This window comes from Hyperolius riggenbachi, chromosome 10 (genome assembly GCF_040937935.1).
Source record: "Hyperolius riggenbachi isolate aHypRig1 chromosome 10, aHypRig1.pri, whole genome shotgun sequence".
Taxonomy (NCBI): Eukaryota; Metazoa; Chordata; class Amphibia; order Anura; family Hyperoliidae; genus Hyperolius; species Hyperolius riggenbachi.
The window spans coordinates 238,818,953-238,827,443 of record NC_090655.1 but is presented as its reverse complement, the minus strand read 5'-3'; the positions used below and the strand labels follow the sequence as shown (position 1 = coordinate 238,827,443).

The 8,491-nt window shown below is 48.1% G+C and overlaps 1 protein-coding gene across 1 annotated transcript in view; it reads left to right on the top strand.

Annotated features, from left to right (window-relative positions):
• LOC137534995 (zinc finger protein 665-like) overlaps nt 1–8,491 on the top strand; it is a 465,617-nt gene that overhangs the window by 359,667 nt on the left and 97,459 nt on the right. The gene's annotated exons all lie outside the window — the stretch shown is intronic.

Here is an 8,491-nt window from a genome sequence, read left to right as displayed (position 1 = left end):
TATAAAACCCATAAGATTCTTTTTTTCCCTCATGTCTTCTCAGGCTGGGTAGAAGCAACGTAGATCCTGGGGTGGAGCGCCATAAAACCTGGGGTGGAGCGGCATAGATCATGGCGAGGAGCAGCATATATCAGGTGGGGAGGGTAGAATCTGGGAAGGAGCTGTATAGATCCTGGGGAGGAGCAGCATAGATTCTGGGTGGTGAGTAGCAGCATAGATCCTGGAGAGGAGCAGCATAGGTCCTGGGGTAGAGCAGCACAGATTCTGGGGAGGAGCAGCATACATGCAACAGTGAAAAGACAAGGTCTCCACCTGGATTTTTAGGCCAATTGTCAGTTTATTGCAAGTAGCACAGTGCAGAGCACAACGTTCGACCAATGTGGTCTTTATCAAGTGCGTCAAGCACTGCTCTGCACTGTTACTTGTAACAAACTGGCCAAATGGCCTAAAAATCCAGGTGGAGACCCAGTCTTTTTGCTGTTGCATTGAAGTTACCCCTAGGTGGATAAGAGTGGTGACTGGTTGATGCCCTGGTGCTGGAAATTATTGGATTGCAGCATTGAGATCTTATTGCTGAGGAGCAGCCTATAACCTGGAAGGGAGAATCATAGAAACTTGGAAGGAGCAGTGTAGATCCTGGGGAGGAGTATAGATACTGGGGAACAGCATCGTTTTTTGGGGGTGGGGGCAGCAGCATAGATTGTGGGGAAGAGACGTGTCTGTGGAGTCACTCTGGGTGAACAAGCATGCAGCACCTAATCTATATACTGCATCTGGTGCAGTGACTCAATCTATAAGGCTGGGTACACACATGGCTGTGCGTGAAAGGTTTTTGTGCATTTGTGTGTTTGTTTTTCCTGCATATGCGGTTTCTGGCGTTTTGCGTGTGTTTTACGCCTTTGTGGGTTGGCATATACAAAAACCCATATGCTTTATGTATGTGTTTTTTTTTCCATGCGTTTTTCAATTGCATTTTATGGCAATCACTAGGAAGACAACAGGAAGCGGAAATACTTAAAAAAAAAAAAAACTTACAAAAAACCATGAAAAACTCATACAAAACCATGAAAAACTCATACAAAACCATTACATTGCGTTACCATTGACTTTCATTGTGTGCATTTTTGAAAATTAGGCAACAAAACCAGTGTTTTTAAAAACGCATGTTTGAAAACGCATATGCTTTTTTTTTTTTTTTTTTTTATGCAGCCCATTGACTACCATTAGCGGCAAAAACGCTGCGTTTTCCGCAACACTAGCGATTCTGCAAAGTGTGTTTCTAGCCTAAAATATGGAGGATCTGAACCACAACAATGTGTGTGAGAATGAGTTCAATGATTCCAGAATGGAGACAATGGTGTTATTGTACAACATTATATTAGTTCAGGTATGGAAAGGCAGATATGGATACCTAATTTGAATCTCAGGTTAAACCAGAGCTACCTAATGCTGCTATCTGGGAGACACACACAGCTGACAGTACAGTTATCTGGAGGTCACACACAGCTTAGCTAATACTGCTATCTGGGGGTCACACACAGCTACCTAATACTGCTATCTGGGGGTCACACACAGCTACCTAGTACTGCTATCTGGGGGCACACACAGCTACCTAGTACTGCTATCTGGGGGCACACACAGCTACCTAGTACTGCTATCTGGGGGCACACACAGCTACCTAGTACTGCTATCTGGGGGCACACACAGCTGACAGTACAGTTATCTGGAGGTCACACACAGCTTAGCTAATACTGCTATCTGGGGGTCACACACAGCTACCTAGTACTGCTATCTGGGGGCACACACAGCTACCTAATACTGCTATCTGGGGGCACACACAGCTACGTAGTACTGCTATCTCGGGGCACACACAGCTACCTAGCACTGCTATCTGGGGGCACACACAGCTGCCTAATACTGCTATCTGGGGGCATACACAGCTGTCTAATACTGCTATCTGGGGGCATACACAGCTGCCTAATACTGCTATCTGGGGGCATACACAGCTGCCTAATACTGCTATCTGGGGGCATACACAGCTGCCTAATACTGCTATCTGGGGGCATACACAGCTGCCTAATACTGCTATCTGGGGGCATACACAGCTGCCTAATACTGCTATCTGGGGGCATACACAGCTGCCTAATACTGCTATCTGGGGGCATACACAGCTGCCTAATACTGCTATCTGGAAGGAACACACAGCTGCCTAATACTGCTATCTGGAAGGAACACACAGCTACTTAATACTGCTATCTGGGGGGCACACACAACTACTTAATACTGATATCTGGAGACACACACCGCTTACCTAATACTGCTATCTGGGGGCACACACAACTCCTACTGGTATCTGGGGGCACACACAGCTACCGAATACTGCTATCTGGAGGCACACACAGCTACCTTAATACTGCTATCTGGGGGGGGCACACACAGCTACCTAATACTGCTATCTGGAGGCACACACAGCTACCTAATACTGGGACACACACAGCTACCTAATTTGCTATCTGGGAGGCGCACACAGCTACCTCATACTGCTATCTGGGGGCACACACAGCTGCCTAATACTGCTATCTGGGGGCACACACAGCTGCCTAATACTGCTATCTGGAGGCACACACAGCTACCTAATACTGCTATCTGGGGGCCACACACATATGCCTAATACTGCTATCTGTAGGCCACACACAGCTACCTAATACTGGTATCTGGGGGCACACACAGCTACCTAATACTGGTATCTGGGGGCACACACAGCTACCTAATACTGGTATCTGGGGGCACACACAGCTACCGAATACTGGTATCTGGGGGCACACACAGCTACCTAATACTGCTATCTGGGGACACACACAGCTACCTAATACTGCTATCTGGAGGCTCACACCGCTACCTAATACTGGTATCTGGGGGCACACACCGCTACCTAATACTGCTATCTGGGGGCACACACAGCTACCTAATACTGCTATCTGGGGGCACACACAGCTACCTAATACTGGTATCTGGGGGCACACACAGCTACCTGATACTGCTATCTGGGGACACACACAGCTACCTAATACTATCTGGGGGCTCACACCGCTACCTAATACTGCTATCTGGGGGCACACACAGCTACCTTATACTGCTATCTGGGGGCACACACAGCTACCTAATACTGGTATCTGGGGGCACACACAGCTACCTAATACACCACCAACCACAGATCGAGCCCTGGCAGGTGTGGAACCACAACCTGAGCCAATCTAGAGTCAACCCCATGCTAGCCAGATTAACCCCTTATCATCCCGCTCCTTAACCACTTGAGGACCACAGTCTTTCTACCCCTTAAGGACCAGAGCCTTTTTCTCCATTCAGACCACTGCAGCTTTCATGGTTTATTGCTCAGTCATACAACCTACCACCTAAATGAATTTTACCTCCTTTTCTTGTCACTAATACAGCTTTCTTTTGGTGCTATTTGATTGCTGCTGCGAGTTTTACTTTTTATTATATTCATCAAAAAAGACATGAATTTTGTCAAAAAAATTACTTTAACTTTCTGTGCTGACATTTTTCAAATAAAGTAAAATTTCCTATACATTTGAGCGCGAAACTTATTCTGCTACATATCTTTGATAAAAAAAAAATATTCAGTGTATATTTATTGGATTGGGTAAAAGTTATAGCGTTTACAAACTATGGTGCCAAAAGTGAATTTTCCCATTTTGGAGCATCACTGACTTTTCTGAGCACCTGTCATGTTTCATGAGGTGCTAAAATTCCAGGATAGTATAAATACCCCCCAAATGACCCCATTTTGGAAAGAAGACATCCCAAAATATTCACTGAGAGGCATGGTGAGTTCATAGATTTTATTTTTTTTGTCACAAGTTAGCGGAAAATGACACTTTGTGACCAAAAAAAAAATGGAAAAAAGTTTCCATCTCTTCTAACTTGTGACAAAAAAAAAAAATGAAATCTGCCACGGACTCACTATGCTCCTCTCTGAATACCTTGAAGGGTCTACTTTCCAAAATGGGGTTATTTGTGGGGTGTGTTTACTGTCCTAGCATTTTGGGGGTGCTGAATTGTAAGCACCCCTGTAAAGCCTAAAGGTGCTCATTGGACTTTGGGCCCCTTAGCGCAGTTAGGCTGCAAAAAAGTGCCACACATGTGGTATTGCCGTACTCAGGAGAAGTAGTATAATGTGTTTTGGGGTGTATTTTTACACATACCCATGCTGGGTGGGAGAAATATCTCTGTAAATGACAATTTTTGATTTTTTTTTACACACAATTGTCCATTTACAGACAGATTTCTCCCACCCAGCATGGGTATGTGTAAAAATAAACCCCAAAACACATTATACTACTTCTCCTGAGTACGGCGATACCACATGTGTGACACTTTTTTGCAGCCTAGGTGAGCTTAGGGGCCCAACGTCCTATTCACAGGTCATTGTGAGGCATTTGTTTTCTAGACTACTCACGGTTTAGGGCCCTTAAAATGCCAGGGCAGTATAGGAACCCCACAAGTGACCCCATTTTAGAAAGAAGACACCCCAAGGTATTCCGTTAGGTGTATGGTGAGTTCATAGAAGATTTTATTTTTTGTCACAAGTTAGTGAAAAATGACACTTTGTGAAAAAACTATAAAAATCAATTTTCGCTAACTTTTGACAAAAAATAAAATCTTCTATGAACTAGTCATACATCTAACAGAATACCTTAGGGTGTCTCTTTTCTAAAAAGGGGTCACTTGTGGGGTTCCTATACTGCCCTGGCATTTTACGGGCCCAAAACCGTGAGTAGTCTGGAAACTAAATGTCTCAAAATGACTGTTTAGGGGTATAAGCAGCTGCAAATTTTGATGACAGGTGGTCTATGAGGGGGCAAATTTTGTGGAACCGGTCATAAGCAGGGTGGCCTTTTAGATGACCGGTTGTATTGGGCCTGATCTGATGGATAGGAGTGCTAGGGGCGTGACAGGAGGTGATTAATTGGGTGTCTCAGGGGGTGGTTACAGGGGAAAATAGATGCAATCAATGCACTGGGGAGGTGATCGGAAGGGGGTCTGAGGGTTTGGCCGAGTGATCAGGAGCCCACACGGGGCAAATTAGGGCCTGATCTGATGGGTAGGTGTGCTAGGGGGTGACAGGTGGTGACAGGAGGTGATTGATGGGTGTCTCAAGGTGTGATTAGTGGGGGGAATAGATGCAAGCAATGCACTGGCGAGGTGATCAGGGCTGGGGTCTGAGGGTGTGGGCAGGTGATTGGGTGCCCTAGGGACACATAGGGGTCTAATCTGATGGGTAGCAGTGACAGGGGGTGATTGATGGGTAATTAGTGGGTGTTTAGAGGAGAGAACAGATGCAATGCACTTGGGAGGTGATCTGACGTCGGATCTGCGGGCGATCTATTGGTGTGGGTGGGTGATCAGATTGCCCGCAAGGGGCAGGTTAGGGGCTGATTGATGGGTGGCAGTGACAGGGGGTGATTGATGGGTGGCAGTGACGGGGTGATTGATGGGTAATTGACAGGTGATCAGTGGGTTATTACAGGGAAGAACCGATGTAAATAATGCACTGGCGAATTGATAAGGGGGGGGGGGGGGGTCTGAGGGCAATCTGAGTGTGTGGGCGGGTGATTGGGTGCCCGCAAGGGGCAGATTAGGGTCTGATCTGATAGGTAACAGTGACAGGTGGTGATAGGGGGTGATTGATGGGTGTTTAGAGAAGAGAAGAGATGTAAACAATACACTTGGGAGGTGATTTGACGGCGGGTTTGCGGGCGATCTAATGGTGTGGGTGGGTGATCAGATTGCCCGCAAGGGCAGGTTAGGGGCTGATTGATGGGTGGCAGTGACAGTGGGTGATGGGTGATAGGTGATTGGCAGGTGATTGACAGGTGATCAGTGGGTTATTACAGGGAAGAACAGATGTAATTAATGCACTGGCGAATTGATAAGGGGGGGTCTGAGGGCAATCTGAGCGTGTGGGCGGGTGATTAGGTGCCCGCAAGGGGCAGATTAGGGTCTGATCTGATAGGTAACAGTGACAGGTGGTGATAGGGGGTGATTGATGGGTAATTAGTGGGTGTTTAGAGAAGAGATGTAAACAATACACTTGGGAGGTGATTTGACGGCGGGTTTGCGGGGTATCTAATGGTGTGGGTGATCAGATTGCCCGCAAGGGCAGGTTAGGGGCTGATTGATGGGTGGCAGTGACAGGGGGTGATTGATGGGTGATTGATGGGTGATTGATGGGTGATTGACGGGTGATTGACGGGTGATCAGGGGGGATAGATGCATACAGTACACAGGGAGGGGAGGATCTGAGGGGTGGGGGGGTGATCAGGAGTCCCCAGGGGGCAGTTTAGGGAATTTTTTTTAAAAATAGCGTTGACAGATAGTGACAGGGAGTGATTGATAGGTTATTAGGGGGGTGATTGGGTGCAAACAGTGGTCTGGGGGGTGGGCAGGGGGGGGTCTGAGGGGTGCTGTGGGCGATCAGGGGGGGGGGCCAGATCAGTGTGTTTGGGTGCAGACTAGGGTGGCTGCAGCCTGCCCTGGTGGTCCCTCGGACACTGGGACCACCAGGGCAGGAGGCAGCCTGTATAATACACTTTGTATATATTACAAAGTGTATTATACACTTTGTAGCGGCGATCGCGGGGTTAACAACCCGCCGGCGCTTCCGAACGGCCGGCGGGTTGTCGTCGCGGGTGGGCGGAGCCAGTTGCCGGGGGAAGCGCGCGTCATCAATGACTCGAACGCTCCCCCGGCATGCCGAAAGGACGCAACGCCCTTGGGCGTATTGCGGTCCTTTCGGCGTCCACTTTGCCGCCGCCCATCGGCTGAGGGCGGTCGGCAAGTGGTTAAAGGGAAGGTTCAAGCAAAATAAAGAGTTTCTTACCTGGGGCTTCTACCAGCCCTATGCAGCCATCCTGTGCCCTTGTAGTCACTCACTGCTGCTCCAGTCCCCCGCTGGCAGCTTGCCGACATCGGAGGTCGGCGGGACGCATTGCGTACATTTTTACGCATTCCCGCTAGTGCAGGAACATTAACACATACATTTTTACGCACTGAACCAGTAATGCTTAAAAATGTATGTGTTAATGTTCCTGCACTAGCGGGAATGCGTAAAAATGTACGCAATGCGTCCCGCCAACCTCCGAGGTCGGCAAGCTGCCAGTGGGGGACTGAAGCAGCAGTGAGTGACTACGAGGGCACAGGATGGCTGCATAGGGCTGGTAGAAGCTCCAGGTAAGTGAAACTCATTTTTTTTTATTTTGCTTGGACATTCCCTTTAACCAATTAACCCTTTCTAATCTTTCCAATGCCAACTTTTAGTACGCTTCTGTACTTTTCCCCTTCTCTTACCTCACGGCTTACTCTTATTTCTATCTATATTCTATCTATCTACAGCATTTAGGCCCGTTCACATCACAAACCGCAACGCGTACGAACGCACGCCATCTGCGTTTGTGTGCGTTGCGTGGCTGATCCCATCACTGAAAAGTGAATGGGACAGCCATGCGTTTTTACAAAAAATGCATGCAGCATGCGGTCCCGGACTGCACAGGTCCGGAACGCATGCAGTGTGAACATCAGACATTGCACTCTATGCAATGTCTGTCGTGCGTGTCGGCCACCTGCACGCGTTTCCAAAACGCGGCTGGAAACGCGTGAAGTGTGAACGGGGCCTTATCCCCTTTATTGGGTTTAACTTCCTGTGACCGACTCTGAGTCATCTTCTGACAGCTTAGAGTCTGCAGGGCCGCCATCTCGCAATTTGAGGAGCGATGATCACTCCGCTGACCTGGACCAGTCAGGTGCCATAGCAGTGGGGGACCACAGCTGCAGCTAATAGTAGAGGCCAGAGGGGAGCCAGGCAGAGGCAAGTTGTGTGGCCACCTCACAGGCAGGAGTTATCAGATGAAATTATTCCTGGCACTTGGTCACCTGCTAACTTTTGTAGCGCCAAATATCCCACCTTTTACAGGGCCAAGTGGAATCTCGGCGCCCCCTGAAAAGTTTTGGGCTGTAGATTTTTACCACCAATTCATCACATTGTGTTGCAAACCAATTTAAATATATAGCAGCAATTTATTTCCCAGAATCCCTTCTGTTATTTGGCTGGAAGATGGAGCCCACCAACATAGAAGAGTTCAAAGTGTTTCTGGGCCTAACACTTAACCACTTGACGACCGCAGTGTTAAATCCCCCTAAATACCAGACTCATTTTTCTTGCACTGGGCTGTGCAGGCTTTTCAGCCTCCTGCACAGCCCAGCTTAGGAGCCCAGCGATTGGATTCGCCTCCTATTTTTGTCCCTAAGGGGACATGCCGCCGGAGGGGTCCGATCGCTGCAGCACTTTGTACTTTTTTTTTTTTTTTTTCCCTAAGCCTCTATGAGGCTCTCTCTCCATCCCTCCCTCCTCCCCTCCGTGAACAGACTTGGAACAGGACGGCGATCCGTCATCAGCCTATGAGAGGACGGC